Here is a 14,515-nt window from a genome sequence, read left to right as displayed (position 1 = left end):
TTTACCATGCTCCTAAAACCTGAATGGTCAAGTCAGTTCGTTGTGTTTTAAAGGAAATATTGTGACTACAGTTATAGCTTTCAGAGCACGATAAGAAAAAGAATTGGCAACAAGTGATAGGAATGGTCTCTGAAAATTACATCCTGATGCTCTAAAATCAGATTCTAAAGACCTTGTGGTATTGAGCCATTTCTCGCAGATATTTAATTCCTTTGTTTAAAACAAAGTTTTCATCAAATGCACTATTTCAGGAGTTGGCGAAAAGCCTGTGGGAGACGCTAATGACCTTGGTCCTTCAGGAGTTTTTATCGGTTATATTTATTTCCACAAATAACTTGTGTCAGAGTAAGCAGTGTATCACCTGGTGAAAATATTTTCTGACAGTGTTTCCTAGAGATCACATGGAAGCCAAAAGAAGCATTTGGTTTCATATTTGAAAATAAAAGCCTTATTCCTAACAGTTTTTTTTTCTGTTTTTGACTTGGCACAAACATTTAAGGTCTTAAGGAGGTGAAGGTCTTCAGTCACCAATAGATCTGTACAGAGGTGCTCTACTGCTTTGGTGTCTTTTAAATATGGTGCTGCTCTCACATGAGATTGGTGATAAAATGAGCAGTTCTTAAAATATGCAAAATGTTATGTCTGTTACTTTTAGCCTCCCACACCCATTTCTACACACTGTTAAGGATCTTCACTTGAAAAAACAGTATCTGAGCAGTCTAAAATAAGCCCTGGAACTTGACTAAAAGAAATTCTGTTCACCCGCAAAAGGAAATATTATTAGCCACTGTGACGTTGCACCCCATAATACTTTATAGAAATATGCTTATGAATGTAAATATGACACAACTGGAATATGTTTTATGCTAGATATACCATGTAACATATCTGTGCAAAGGTTATGTTCTTCTGCATGTATTCATCCTATTTGTATGAATGTATCATTCTTGTATCTGAAACTAGAAATATGAAATAGAACTCTGAGGTCCTGTTATAATTATGCAAAGTATGGGCCATTAATGGTGGTTTGGAATGTTGATGGCTCCCATTAACCAGGACAATTGACTGACTGTAGATTGTTGCTTTTTCCCTCCCCGTTGTCTCCTTTTCCAGATAACATAAAAAAGAGCCAACACAGAGATAACTTGCTGGAAAGTTGTATTCGATGAGAGTGCACAGTAGAGCTGATTGAAACTTGGAATTTCCATTTTGTGGATGTTTCAATATTTCAAAATTTTACTTTCTGAATTGGAATTAAATAATTTTTAAAACTTCCTGCAAAATAGAAATTTCCAACAAAAAAATAATAATTGAGGTCCGTTTTGAAAAAAAGTTGAAATTTCATTTCAAACAATTTTTTTGTTTTGAAATTTATTTGTTGTACATATTACATTTCATGACATGTCAGTGCTAGTGTATAATATGTTGTCATATTATGTAGTGTTATATAACATAGCTAAAATATTTTATTTTATATTTAAAAAACAGTAGGGGCAGCTGCTACTTCAGTACAGATCAAAACATTTTGAGCAGCTGCCCTTTTTTTAAATAAAAATATTTTGACTGTCGTAATCATAGAATCATAGAATATCAGGGTAGGAAGGGACCTCAGGAGGTCATCTAGTCCAATCTCCTGCTCAAAGCAGGACCAGTTCCCAACTAAATCATCCCAGCCAGGGCTTTGTCAAGCCTGACCTTAAAAACCTCTAAGGAAGGAGATTCCACCACCTCCCTAGGTAACCCATTCCAGTGCTTCACCACCCTCCTAGTGAAAAAGTTTTTCCTAATATCCAATCTAAACCTCCCCCACTGCAACTCGAGACCATTACTCCTTGTTCTCTCATCTGATACCACTGAGAACAGTCTAGATCCATCCTCTTTGGAACCCCCTTTCAGGTAGTTGAAAGCAGCTATCAAATCCCCCCTCATTCTTCTCTTCTGCAGACTAAACAATCCCAGTTCCCTCAGCCTCTCCTCATAAGTCACGTGCTCCAGCCTCCTAGTCATTTTTGTTGCCCTCCGCTGGACTCTTTCCAATTTTTCCACATCCTCCTTGTAGTGTGAGGCCCAAAACTGGACACAGTACTCCAGATGAGGCCTCACCAATGTCGAATAGAGGGGAATGATCACGTCCCTCGATCTGCTGGCAATGCCCCTACTTATACAGCCCAAAATGCCATTAGCCTTCTTGGCAACAAGGGCACACTGTTGACTCATATCCAGCTTCTCGTCCATTGTAACCCCTAGGTCCTTTTCTGCAGAACTGCTTCCTAGCCATTCGGTCCCTAGTCTGTAACAGTGAATGGGATTCTTCTGTCCTAAGTGCAGGACTCTGCACTTGTCCTTGTTGAACCTCATCAGATTTCTTTTGGCCCAATCCTCTAATTTGCCTAGGTCCTTCTGTATCCTATCCCTACCCTCCAGCGTATCTACCACTCCTCCCAGTTTAGTATCCTCTGCAAACTTGCTGAGAGTGCAGTCCACGCCATCCTCCAGATCATTAATGAAGATATTGAACAAAACCGTCCCCAGGACTGACCCTTGGGGCACTCCGCTTGAAACCGGCTGCCAACTAGACATGGATCCATTGATCACTACCCGTTGAGCCCGACAATCTAGCCAGCTTTCTATCCACCTTATAGTCCATTCATCCAGCGCATACTTCTTTAATTTGCTGGCAAGAATACTGTGGGAGACCGTATCAAAAGCTTTGCTAAAATCAAGGAATAACACATCCACTGCTTTCCCCTCATCCACAGAGCCAGTTATCTCCTCATAGAAGGCAATTAGGTTAGTCAGGCATGACTTGCCCTTGGTGAATTCATGCTGACTGTCCTGATCACTTTCCTCTCTTCGAAGTGCTTCAGAATTGATTCCTTGAGGACCTGCTCCATGATTTTTCCAGGGACTGAGATGAGGCTGACTGGCCTGTAGTTCCCCGGATCCTCCTTCTTTCCTTTTTTAAAGATAGGCACTACGTTAGCCTTTTTCCAGTCATCCGGGACCTCCCCCGATCGCCATGAGTTTTCAAAGATAATGGTCAACGGCTCTGCAATCACATCCGTCAACTCCTTTAGCACCCTCGGATGCAGCGCATCCAGCCCCATGAACTTGTGCTCGTCCAGTTTTTCTAAATAGTCCCGAACCACTTCTTTCTCCACAGAGGGCTGGTCATCTCCTCCCCATACTGTGCTGCCCAGTGCAGCAGCCTGGGAGCTGACCTTGTTTGTGAAGACAGAGGCAAAAAAAGCATTGAGTACATTAGCTTTTTCCACATAGTCTGTCACAAGGTTGCCTCCCTCATTCAGTAAGGGGCCCACACTTTCCTTGACTTTCTTCTTATTGCTAACATATCTGAAGAAACCTTTCTTGTTTCTCTTAACTTCCCTTGCTAGCTGCAACTCCAGTTGTGTTTTGGCCTTCCTGATTTCACTCCTGCATGCCTGAGCAATATTTTTATACTCATCCCTAGTTATTTGTTCAATCTTCCACTTCTTGTAAGCTTCTTTTTTGTGTTTAAGATCAGCAAGGATTTCACTGTTAAGCCAAGCTGGTCGCCTACCATATTTGCTATTCTTTCTACACATCGAGATGGTTTGTTCCTGCAACCTCAATAAGGATTCTTTCAAATACAGCCAGCTCTCCTGGACTCCTTTCCCCCACATGTTACTCTCCCAGGGGATCCTGCCCATCAGTTCCCTGAGGGAGTCAAGGTCTGCTTTTCTGAAGTCCAGGGTCTGTATTCTACTGCTCTCCTTTCTTCCTTGTTTCAGGATCCTGAACTCAACCATCTCATGGTCACTGCCTCCCAGGTTCCCATCCACTTTTGCTTCCCCTACTAATTCTTCCCGGTTTGTGAGCAGCAGGTCTAGAAGAGCTCTGCCCCTAGTTGGTTCCTCCAGCACCTGCACCAGGAAATTGTCCCTACACTTTCCAAAAACTTACTGGATTTTCTGTGCACCGCTGTATTGCTCTCCCAGCAGATATCAGGGTGATTAAAGTCTCCCATGAAAACCAGGGCCTGTGATCTAGTAACTTTTGCAAGTTGCCAGAAGAAAGCCTTGTCCACCTCATCCCCCTGGTCTGGCGGTCTATAGACAAGACTTGACATGGTGACTTGTCAATAGTAGTGCAGAATGACATGTAATAAAATATAAAAATAAACACAGATTTCAAAACAAAGGATTTTTCATTTTGAAACAATTTTAAACTTTTTCTATTATGGGGGAATTTTTATTTCAGGAAACATTATCAGAATTGTGATCTTGCAGAAAAATTCTGTTTGGTCAAAACAGTATTTTCTGTTGGAAAAATTTTAATTAAAAATTTCCAACCAGCTCTAGCACACAGCTTGATCTCATTGTGTTTTTATGTAACATTAATCTGCTGATCTCCCTGCTTTAGTGAGATGGTTTTGAATTTATATTTATATACTCAACAAATTTATTTATATATAAAAATAGGGCTGTCAAGCAATTAAAAAATTAATCGCACAATTAATTGCGCTGTTAAACAGTAATAGAATACAGTTTATTTAAATATTTTTGATGTTTTCTACATTTTCACATATATGGATTTCAATTATAACCTAGAATACAAAGCGTACAGGGCTCACTTCATATTTATTTTTGATTACAAGTATTTGCACTGTAAAAAAACAAATGAAATAGTATTTTTCAATTCACGTAATACAAGTACTGTAGTGCAATCTCTTTATCATGAAAGTTGAAATTACAAATGTAGAATTATGTACCAAAAACTGCATTCAAAAATAAAACAATGTAAAATTTTAGAGTCTGCAAGTCCACTCAGTCCTATTTCTTGTTCAGCCAATCACTCAGACAAACAAGTTTGTTTACATTTGAAGGAGATAATGCTGTCTGCTTCTTGTTTACATCACCTGAAAGAGAGAACAGGTGTTCTTATGGGACTGTTGTAGCCAACGTCACAAGATATTTATGTGCCAGATGTGCTAAAGATACATATATCCCTTCATGCTTCAACCACCATTCCAGAGGACGTAAGTCTATGCTGATAATGGGTTCTACGCGATAATAATCCAAAGCAGTGTGGACTGACTCATGTTCATTATTTGAGTCAGATGCCACCAGCAGAAGGTTGATTTTAATTTTTGGTGGTTCAGATTCTGTAGTTTCTGCATCAGAGTGATGCTTTTTTAAGACTTCTGAAAGAGTGCACCACACCTCGTCTCTCTCAGATTTTGGAAGGCACTTCAGATTCTTAAATCTTGGGTCGAGTGCTGTAGCTATTTTTAGAAATCTCACATTGGTACCTTCTTTGCATTATTTGAAATCTGCAGTGAAAGTATTCTTAAAATGAACATGTGTTGGGTCATCATCCAAGACTGCTATAACATGAAATATGTGGCAGAATGCAGAGCAGAGCAGGGGACATACAATTCTCCCCCAAGGAGTTCAGTCATTAATTTAATTAATGCATTATTTTTTTCTAATGAGCATCATCAGCATGGAAGCATGTCCTTTGGAATGGTGGCTGAAGCATGAAGGGGCATATGAATGTTTAGCATATCTGGTATGTAAATACCCTGCAGTGCTGGCTCCAAAAGTCCCATGCGAATGCCTGTTCTCACTTTCTGGTGCCATTGTAAATAAGAAGAGGCCAGCATTATCCCCTGTAAATGTAAACAAACTTTTGTCCAAGCAATTGGCTGAACAAGAAGTAGAACTGAGTGGACTTGTAGGCTCTGAAGCTTTTACATTGTTTTGTTTTTGAGTGCAGTTATTTAACAAACAAAATCTACATTTGTAAGTTACACTTTCACGATAGAGATTGCACTACAGTACTTGTATTACGTGAATTGAAAAATACTATTTTTTTACAGTAAAATATTTGTAATAAAAATAATATAAAATGAGCAGTGTACACTTTGTATTCTGTGTTGTAATTGAAATCAATATATTTGAAAATGTAGAAAAACATCCAAAATATTTAATAAATTTCAATTGGTATTCTATTGTTTAACAGTGCGATTAAAACTGCAATTAATCACGATTCATTTTTAAAATCGTGATTAATTTTTTTGAGTTAATCATGTGAGTTAACTGCGATTAATCGACAACTCTAATAAAAAATAAACTTGTGAAACAATAATATATAATCATCCTGTGAATGGGACGTTTCTGTTGAAACCCAAGGCAAGGAATGCAGCTTTCAATATTGTTTAATTTTTCTCTAAGGTTACTCTTAAGGAAGGTGGGGAGTGTTCAGATTTTTCAGGCTGTGTGTACTGATGTTAACCCTTAGCTACATAACTGGAGTTGGCACTTATCCTAGGGTTTGGCTACATGAACAGTTAGTTCGTGGCAAGCTGGGTGGGTGAAACTACCCCGCACTCACCTGCTGTGGACTAACTGTCCAACATATTAATTCAGGTTAACAGTTCAGTAATGCATTTTCATCTACTCCTGTTTGAAATGGGACTAATCAGAGCATGCTAATGAACTGTTAATTCATGTCAGCAGGGTCCTTACAAACAGTTAGTTCACAGTAGGCTAGCACGGGATAGATTAAATGTTCATGTAGACAAGCCTCTAGAGGGCTCTGTCAGCAAAATCTGGTTAAATTTTTTCCTAATTCTGCATCATAAAAGCACCAATCTGTGTGCTGGCATACTCCATATTCCTAAAGCGCATGTAGAACATCACAGAACTATTTTAGCTAGTTGCTTGATGAAATTTGTGTTTATTTATTTTGGTACTCTGCTGACTTTATAACCCTTCCTATATAGTAGTTAAACATTTACAAAACATTCTGTGTACCAGTCAGGAAACTGTGTTCTGTTCCCTCTCACAGGTCAATTTATAATAAACTCTGGGGTGGCCTCGTTACTCGACTACTTAATGCATTTTTTCAGTTTGTTTAATGTAGCAGTAGATATAAACAGTATCTCCACTAGTGGCATCACTTCTTTAGGCAGATGGCCCAATTTGCCTGACTTGACATTTCAAGTTCTCCACCCCCCCTCATCATCTACCCTCTGCTTCAACCAGATGCACAATTATTTCATGCAACACAGCAGACAAGTTGGACAGAAAGGACCCCCACTCCTGTTACCCAGTGGTGCTTTCTCTAGTGGGGCCATCCTAAGATAATGGAAGTCTGATCCCTCCCTTTGACATGTTGCAAAAAAGCCTCCTGCTCCCTTCTTAGTGCACACACTCAGTGCGCCTGCATTCCAGCTTTTCAAATGGAGATTAAAGAAACTCCAATGCCCAGCAAAATTGTCCCAGATGCTCTCTGAAGAACCTGGTGGTGTTGGTAATCTTTAGGCATTCCTCTAGCACACCACCTTTTGGCAGCACTTTGTCTACATGAAATAAGGCCTTTCTTTCCTCTCCCCTTACAGATCAGAAGGTGGTTTCTATTGTCTGGTGTTCTGTAGCCTCACCAGTTAGCAAGAACCTCTTTGTTATCCCTTCTTACTGCCAAGTGGGTAAATAGTTTCTGCTTTACAAGGCCAGAAGCACATCAAACACCACAATTCCTGCTCTGATTCTCCTTGGTCCGGTTCCTCAAGGAAATCGCTGTGGATGTACTTGTAAAGTAGGCCATCAGCAACTTCAGGTTTTTCCTCTCCCTCCCTTACAGCTGTGCTGCTGTAAGCTTGTAAGTGTAGACTTGGCCTTAGATGGATAGTTTGCATCATTGGCCCGGTCTGTTGCTACAGTTGGAGCCATGAAATTAACAAGAAAGCTGGGCAGCTAGAGCCTGGCTGCTCCCTGCTCCCAGCCGGGCTCCTGCCCGGAGACTCCTTGCTCAGGGAGCTGAGAAGTCCGGGTGGCCGGTTCCCACTCCCAGCCGTTAGTGGGGAGGCGAGAAGCCTGGAGAGGCAGCTGGCCTCCCCGGCGGGAAGCTGTGCAGAGCTGTGAGCCCTGGCTCTCAGTCCCCCATGCTGCCCCTCTTCAGTTGGTGGAAGCACTCCTAGTGAGGATGCACACCACTGACAGAAGGAGTGTAGCTTGGACATCAGCTGTAAGTTGACCTAAGGTTAGTCGATTTAAGTCTGTAGTGTAGACATGTCTGTTGTTTGAGGATACAAAGTTTCACTACAAAAGAATTTTGGAGTTTCTTAAACAGGATTGCAAGGCATTTTTCTCTGGTATAAGGGACAATTGGAAGTTATCAAAGCTTGCAAACAGATTCTGTCAGGGAAATGAAAGTGTCTGTTTTCCTTACTGGCTAGCTTAACTGGCAATCTGCTCTTGAGTTATGATGCAGAGGGCACTAGTAGATGTTTTTTTTTTTCTTGAGCATGTCAGACTCCAGTTCTTAGGATCACTACTGTGGGAAGCCTCCGTGTCTATGAACCATGGAGTTGAAGTGTGCAAATGCCTCTACTGGAACTGACTTAATCATGGATTTTTAAATAAAATCTGTAATTAGTTTGGAGTTGGCAATTTGCAAGCAAGTTACAGAAGAGTTGAATCAGATTTGAGGCCAAGAAGCATAGAAGTGATTACAGCAGTTTCTAAGCTCCAAGATCCTCTAGGTTTCACTGTTCCCATGGAGTAAAAGGCACAGGATTAGTCTGCAAGAAGCCAATTTGGCTAGCTTGCATTTCCTGGCATAGATTTTTTTCCCCCATAACTGAAGCCTTCATAGGCCATACAAAATCTATATTCCAAATAAGAAGGTAGTTTAGTAGCCCCTAAGATAGGTGGCAGTGACTTCCAGTGTAACAGACTTGTGAATAATGTGCAGCCTGTTCCATTTGGGTTGATACTTGCTGCAAAAATGCTGGTAACTTTATTATCTAGGGTTCTAATGTGCTTCATAATAGATCTTTATAATCCTGCCAAGAGCATTGAAATGCTCCCAAAACATGTTGGACTGCCAAAGGGGCTAATGACATCTTATGTAGATTACCTAAACCAATATACTGGTCCCATTTCTAGGAGGAGAAAGCAGTCTTCAGAGACCAAATACCCTCTTAGTAAAGGATAGTGTCAGTATCAGCAAGACACAGAAATTGAGCATAAACTGATATAAAGGAAAGTTTATCTGCAGTATAACTGGATAAAAGCATATAAAATTGACATTTACCTTATGAAACTGATTCTTTAATAGAATTGTTTTTATTATTATTTAGAATGAGGTTACACCACAATGGGTGTGTTGAGCTGGGTAAAGACCCCTCTCTGCATCAAAGAATTTATACCTACCCGGGGATTCAATTACATTCATAGCCAAACTTGAGCCATGTGAGTCAGCACCAAGCTGAGACAAGGAGATGATTTTAAGTTTTGAGATATGGACTTTGTCAGGTACGCCTTCCGTGCTCCGTAATGAAAGCTTAAGGCTTGGTTAGCAATGCCTTCCACAATATTGTTTACTTTTAATTTTATGATTTCCTTTTACTTCTGTAACTTGCAATAAGATCTGCTTGTAGCTTAGACAGCTGGACCTAGACCTGGCATATGATTGGGGACAGTCATTGATGCCTACTGCAGAGAGCTGGTTTTGACCTTGAGGGACACAGAATCAGAAGTGAGTAACAGCTGAAGTACAAGTTGATATTACAATCTCCATCACAATGCTGCAAATACACTAATGAAGGTGGTTCTGTGTATGGGGAGGTGAACAGTCCCAAAGTACTGCTTGTAGTTCTGCAGTTGCAGTAGATCACCTCTGACCCAGAAGTCCACTGGACATGGAAATTCAATCCTGACAGGGGCATTGAGACAGCTAGAAGAGGTATTGTAAATTAACTTTCATGCTTCCATTTTGGAATATGTTCTTTGTTTGACCCACAGGGACAGAATATTAAAACTTGCCCCAACAAGAAACTGTACTTTTGAGATTTTTTTGTTTTAATGGAGGATTTATCTCTTCTCTCTCTGCTCTCAAGTGGAAGAAAGAAACTGTTGGTGATAGCTTCAAGGGGAAGGACATCTCTTTTCTATTATTTATTTATATTTTAAAAATAAAGATTAGTGTATTGGTGGCAGAAACCCCAGCTCAGTGGCATAAGTGTGTATGACTTGGCAAAGCAAATACTCTAGGAGAAACCACATCTTGTTCGTTTTCAAGAGAAATGTACTTACCGGTACTGTTCAAGTTTCAAACACTTTCAAAAAGTCATTGGAATAAAAATATTGCATTTTATAAAGTAGCTATACAACAAACCATAAAACAGTCTTCCTCCCAAACTAATTGATTTTATAAAACTCTAGTGTGAAAATCTAGTATTTTAGAGAAGGAGAAAAATCCCCTCATCCAAAAAAAAAAAAAATGATTTATATTCTGGAATAAATGAATTAACAATTGAAAGTAAATCCTTATCTGAAACATCCAAATCCACCCCAAAAGAATTCCTGTTTTTTAAATTGGTCTGATATAGTTTTTGGTAATATCAGTCATAAAATGTTACAAAAGTTCTGCTGGAAGTAATACAAATACAAAACTGGTAAAGATGAAAAGTCCACCTTTAAAATCAAACTTCTTATGATGAGCTTAAGTAGCCACACTATCAGGAAATAACATTTTTCCTTATATTGCCAAATTACAGCTATAGCGCCCTCTGTCTTGAACTGAAGCAAATGTGATACTTACCCAAAGTGTGACAGAACAAGTGATGTCTACACTACGAAATTACTCCGATTTTACAGAAGTCTATTTTTGGGAACAGATTGTATAAAGTTGAGTGCATGCGTCCACACTAAGCACATTAATTCGGCGGTGTGTGTCCATAGTACTGTGGCAAGCGTTGACATTCCAAGTGGTGCACTGTGGTAGCTATCCCACAGTTCCCGCAGTCCCCGCTGCCCATTGGAATTCTGGGTTGAGCTCCCAATGCCTGATGGGGCCAAAAATTTGTTGTGGGTGGTTATGGGTAAATGTCATCAGTCAACCCTCCCTCCGTGAAAGCAATGGCAGACAATCATTTCACGCCCTTTTCCCTGGATTGCCCGAGCAGACGCCATAGCACGGCAAGCATGGAGCCCGTTCAGCTCACTGCAGCAGTTATGAGCATTGTAAAAACCTCACGCGTTATTATGCAGTTTATGCAGAACCAGAAGCTGAAAAATCAGGCGAGGAGGCGACAGCAGTGCAGTGATGAGGACATGGACACAGATTTCTCTCAAAGCGTGGGCCCCGGCAATGTGGACATCATGGTGTTAATGGAGCAGGTTCATGCCATGGAACACCGATTCTGGGACCAGGAAACAGGTCTGGGATGATTCCCAGTAGCTCCGAAACTTTCGCATGTGTAAGGGTACTTTCATGGAACTTTGTGACTTGCTTTCCCCTGCCCTGAACCACAAGAATACCAAGATGAGAACAGCCCTCACAGTTCACAAGCAAGTGGCAATAGCCCTCTGGAAGCTTGCAACGCCAGACAGCTACCGGTCAGTCAGGAATCAATTTGGAGTGGGCAAATCTACTGTGGGGGTTGCTGTCATGCAAGTAGCCAACGCAATCCCTATCTTGGGACCAGACCACCAAGGCAGCCAGTACACAAACCGCAAGGGGTACTTTTTAATGGTGCTGCAAGCACTGGTGGATCACAAGGGACGTTTCACCAACATCAACGTGGGATGGCCGGGAAAGGTTCATGACGCTCACGTCTTCAGGAACTCTGGTCTGTTTTAACAGCTGCAGGAAGAGATTTACTTCCCAGACCAGAAAATAACTGTTGGGGATGTTGAAATGCCTATAGTTATCCTTGGGGACCCAGCCTATCCCTTAATGCCCTGGCTCATGAAGCCGTACACAGGCACCCTGTGCATTTGGACGTTTGAAGGGTCGCTGGTGCAGTTTACTGACTCGCTCAGATCTCAGCGAAACCAATATCCCCATTGTTATTGCTGCTTGCTGTGTGCTCCACAATCTCTGTGAGAGTAAGGGGCATACGTTTATGGCGGGGTGGGAGGTTGAGGCAAATCGCCTGGCCGCTGATTACGCGCAGCCAGACACCAGGGCGATTAGAAGAGCACATCAGGAAGTGCTGCGCATCAGAGAAGCTTTGAAAACTAGTTTCATGACTGGCCAGGGTACCGTGTGACAGCTCTGTTTGTTTCTCCTTGATGATAACCCGCCCCCTTGGTTGACTCTAATTTCCTGTAAGCCAACCGTCCTCCCCCCTTCGATCACAGCTTGGAAATAAAGTCCCTATCGTTTAAAAACCATGTATTCTTTATTAATTGATTATAAAAAAAGGGAGATAACTCACAAGGTAACCCGGGTGGGGTGTGGGAGGAGGGAAGGAAAAGGCCACTTCAATACTTGTTGAATGATAGCCTTCTGTCCACTGAGGTGGAGTGGTTGGGTGCCTGGAGCCTCCCCTCCAACCTCCCCCCGCGTTCTTGGGCATCTGGGTGAGGAGGCGGCTATGGAACTTGGGGAGGAGGGAGGGCGATTAAACGGGCTGCAGCGGCAGTCTCTCCAGCTGATGTTCCCGAACCTCCACCAGACACCGGATCATGTCCGTTTGTTCCAACAGTGACCCCAGCGTTGCATCCTGCCTCCTCTGATCTTCCTGCCGCCACCTCTCCTCACGTTCACTGGCCGCTTTCCTGTCCTGTGCTATTGTGTCCCTCCATGCTTTCTGCTGAGCTCTTTCAGTGCGGGATGCCTGCATGAGCTCAGAGAACATTTCATCGCGTTTGGTTTGTTTGTTTTTTTCTTTTTTTCTGAGATAGCCTTTGGGACAGAGGAGGGAGGCTTGAAACATTCGCAGCTGCGGGAGAAAAAAAAGATCATAGCTGCAATCCTCTTTTTGAATGCTTTTTCCTGGTAAGCAGACAGTTTATCTGCAGACTCAGAGGATAAAAACAGAGGTGAAGAACCGGATAGGTTGATTGCTTCTGTACAATTTCCCTTTTACAGTCATTGGGGCAAATGCAAGTATGCACGGTTTGTCAATGCATTTTTGCAGATCTGAAGATTGAGCCTAAACTGTAATTTAGAAGTTGGTTTTCAGTTGCTGTGTTGAAATTTCTAAAACATATAATGGTAAACTGGATCAAAAGTGCAGCAAGGAGAAAGCATGTTTGCGGAATGAGTTTATTGGCCTCATTAAATTTTCTCCAGCCACCACATCTCCAGCTACTGGAAATGGGGGAGAGAGAATGAAATGGAATTCCTACTAGGGTGCCAAACTGTACCCTGCTCTGGGTTCAGTCTGTTGTACTTGCCCCTGGTTATTGGGTGCATAGTTTCAACGTCCCACTATCTCTGGTCACTGGAAAGAAAAAAGAGCTATTTCATCTTGCCAAAGTGTCGTGACTGGGAGGATTGGGGTTCGTGTCAGTTGCCTTTTTCAGCTATGACTCCTGGATGTGAAAGGGTGCACTCTCCTCTATTCTGCCTAATACTCAGGTTTTATGGGGTCATCCTCAGTTAATAATTCCAGTGTTTTCCTTAACTGCTGTTCATAGCTTTGTCAAGCAGAAGTAAGAAACTGACATGATTTTTGTCAACAGGTTTCTGAGTAGCTTCAGGAAACTCTCAAGAGCCCACCCCCCTTACAGTGCTAATTTTGGGGTTTGGGTAGTTCCCTCCCCTGTGTTACTCTCCACATTCTCCCATGTTCTGAAACCAAACTGTCTGTCATGTGTCTTGCTGATGCAGCCCATCCCTTCAATGATAGCAAATCTGACAAGATTTTATAGTGCTTAGCTGCAGGCTTATCAGTTTCCCCTAGGGATTTCCTTCCCGGAGCCCATGATATCATCATAGGTCAGAGCTGTCACTAGTTTGGCATTTCATTTCTAAAAATTTCCAGACAAGTATTTCAGACTTACTGATAGGATTGCAGTTTGTTAACATGCATGTGGTCTGTGGAAAATATAAGCGAAGAAAGTACATTAATGAGGTAAAGGATGACTTTGTACAACTAAGCTGATGTGCAAAGAAGTAGGAAAGCCTGGGAATTTTGGGTGTCCTTGCAGTCAGAAAATGCAAAGGCCTTTACTTTTTGAAGACTTTTCTTTGGAAAGACCGCTTTAAGTCATGTGAAGTTTTACCTCAGACTTTTTCAGAGGGTCTGTTTCCTTCCTCCCCACTTAATATTTCATTGTTAATCCAGTGAAGTGACAAACAGCTGGCATGTGCGTAGTACTCAAGTCTGTCTTGGACTTGATTAGAATACCATTGAGATTGGAATACTTAGCCTGTTGTGTAAGAAATTTAACGGGTCTTTATATAGTACACATCTGCTGCACTTTCAGTACAATACATATCTGCAACTTCATGTGCCATTTGCTTTCTCTTACTTACCCCTCCCTCAACTCTCATCTCAACTCCTAGCTGCTTTTCTTCTCCATGTATTGTATTCTGCGTATAGCAGGAGGTGAGGGATCAGACTTGTAGAGTGCTGAAAGTCTGAACTCATCTGTCGTATCCGACTCTGGTTGTCAGCTATCAGATAAATTTGAAGCCCATCCCAAGTCCCATTCTCGTTAAATAGCTCCAGCACCTGTTTCTCCTACTGCTTATTGCTTCCCCAATTGACATGATTCTCATGAGTTTT

At 41.6% G+C, this 14,515-nt stretch overlaps 1 protein-coding gene across 3 annotated transcripts in view; it reads left to right on the top strand.

The window, feature by feature from the left end:
- XPR1 (xenotropic and polytropic retrovirus receptor 1) overlaps positions 1–14,515 on the top strand; it is a 252,139-nt gene that overhangs the window by 91,671 nt on the left and 145,953 nt on the right. The gene's annotated exons all lie outside the window — the stretch shown is intronic.

Source organism: Chrysemys picta, chromosome 8 (assembly GCF_011386835.1).
Source record: "Chrysemys picta bellii isolate R12L10 chromosome 8, ASM1138683v2, whole genome shotgun sequence".
NCBI lineage: Eukaryota > Metazoa > Chordata > Testudines > Emydidae > Chrysemys > Chrysemys picta.
This window is presented reverse-complemented; position numbering and strand designations above follow the sequence as displayed.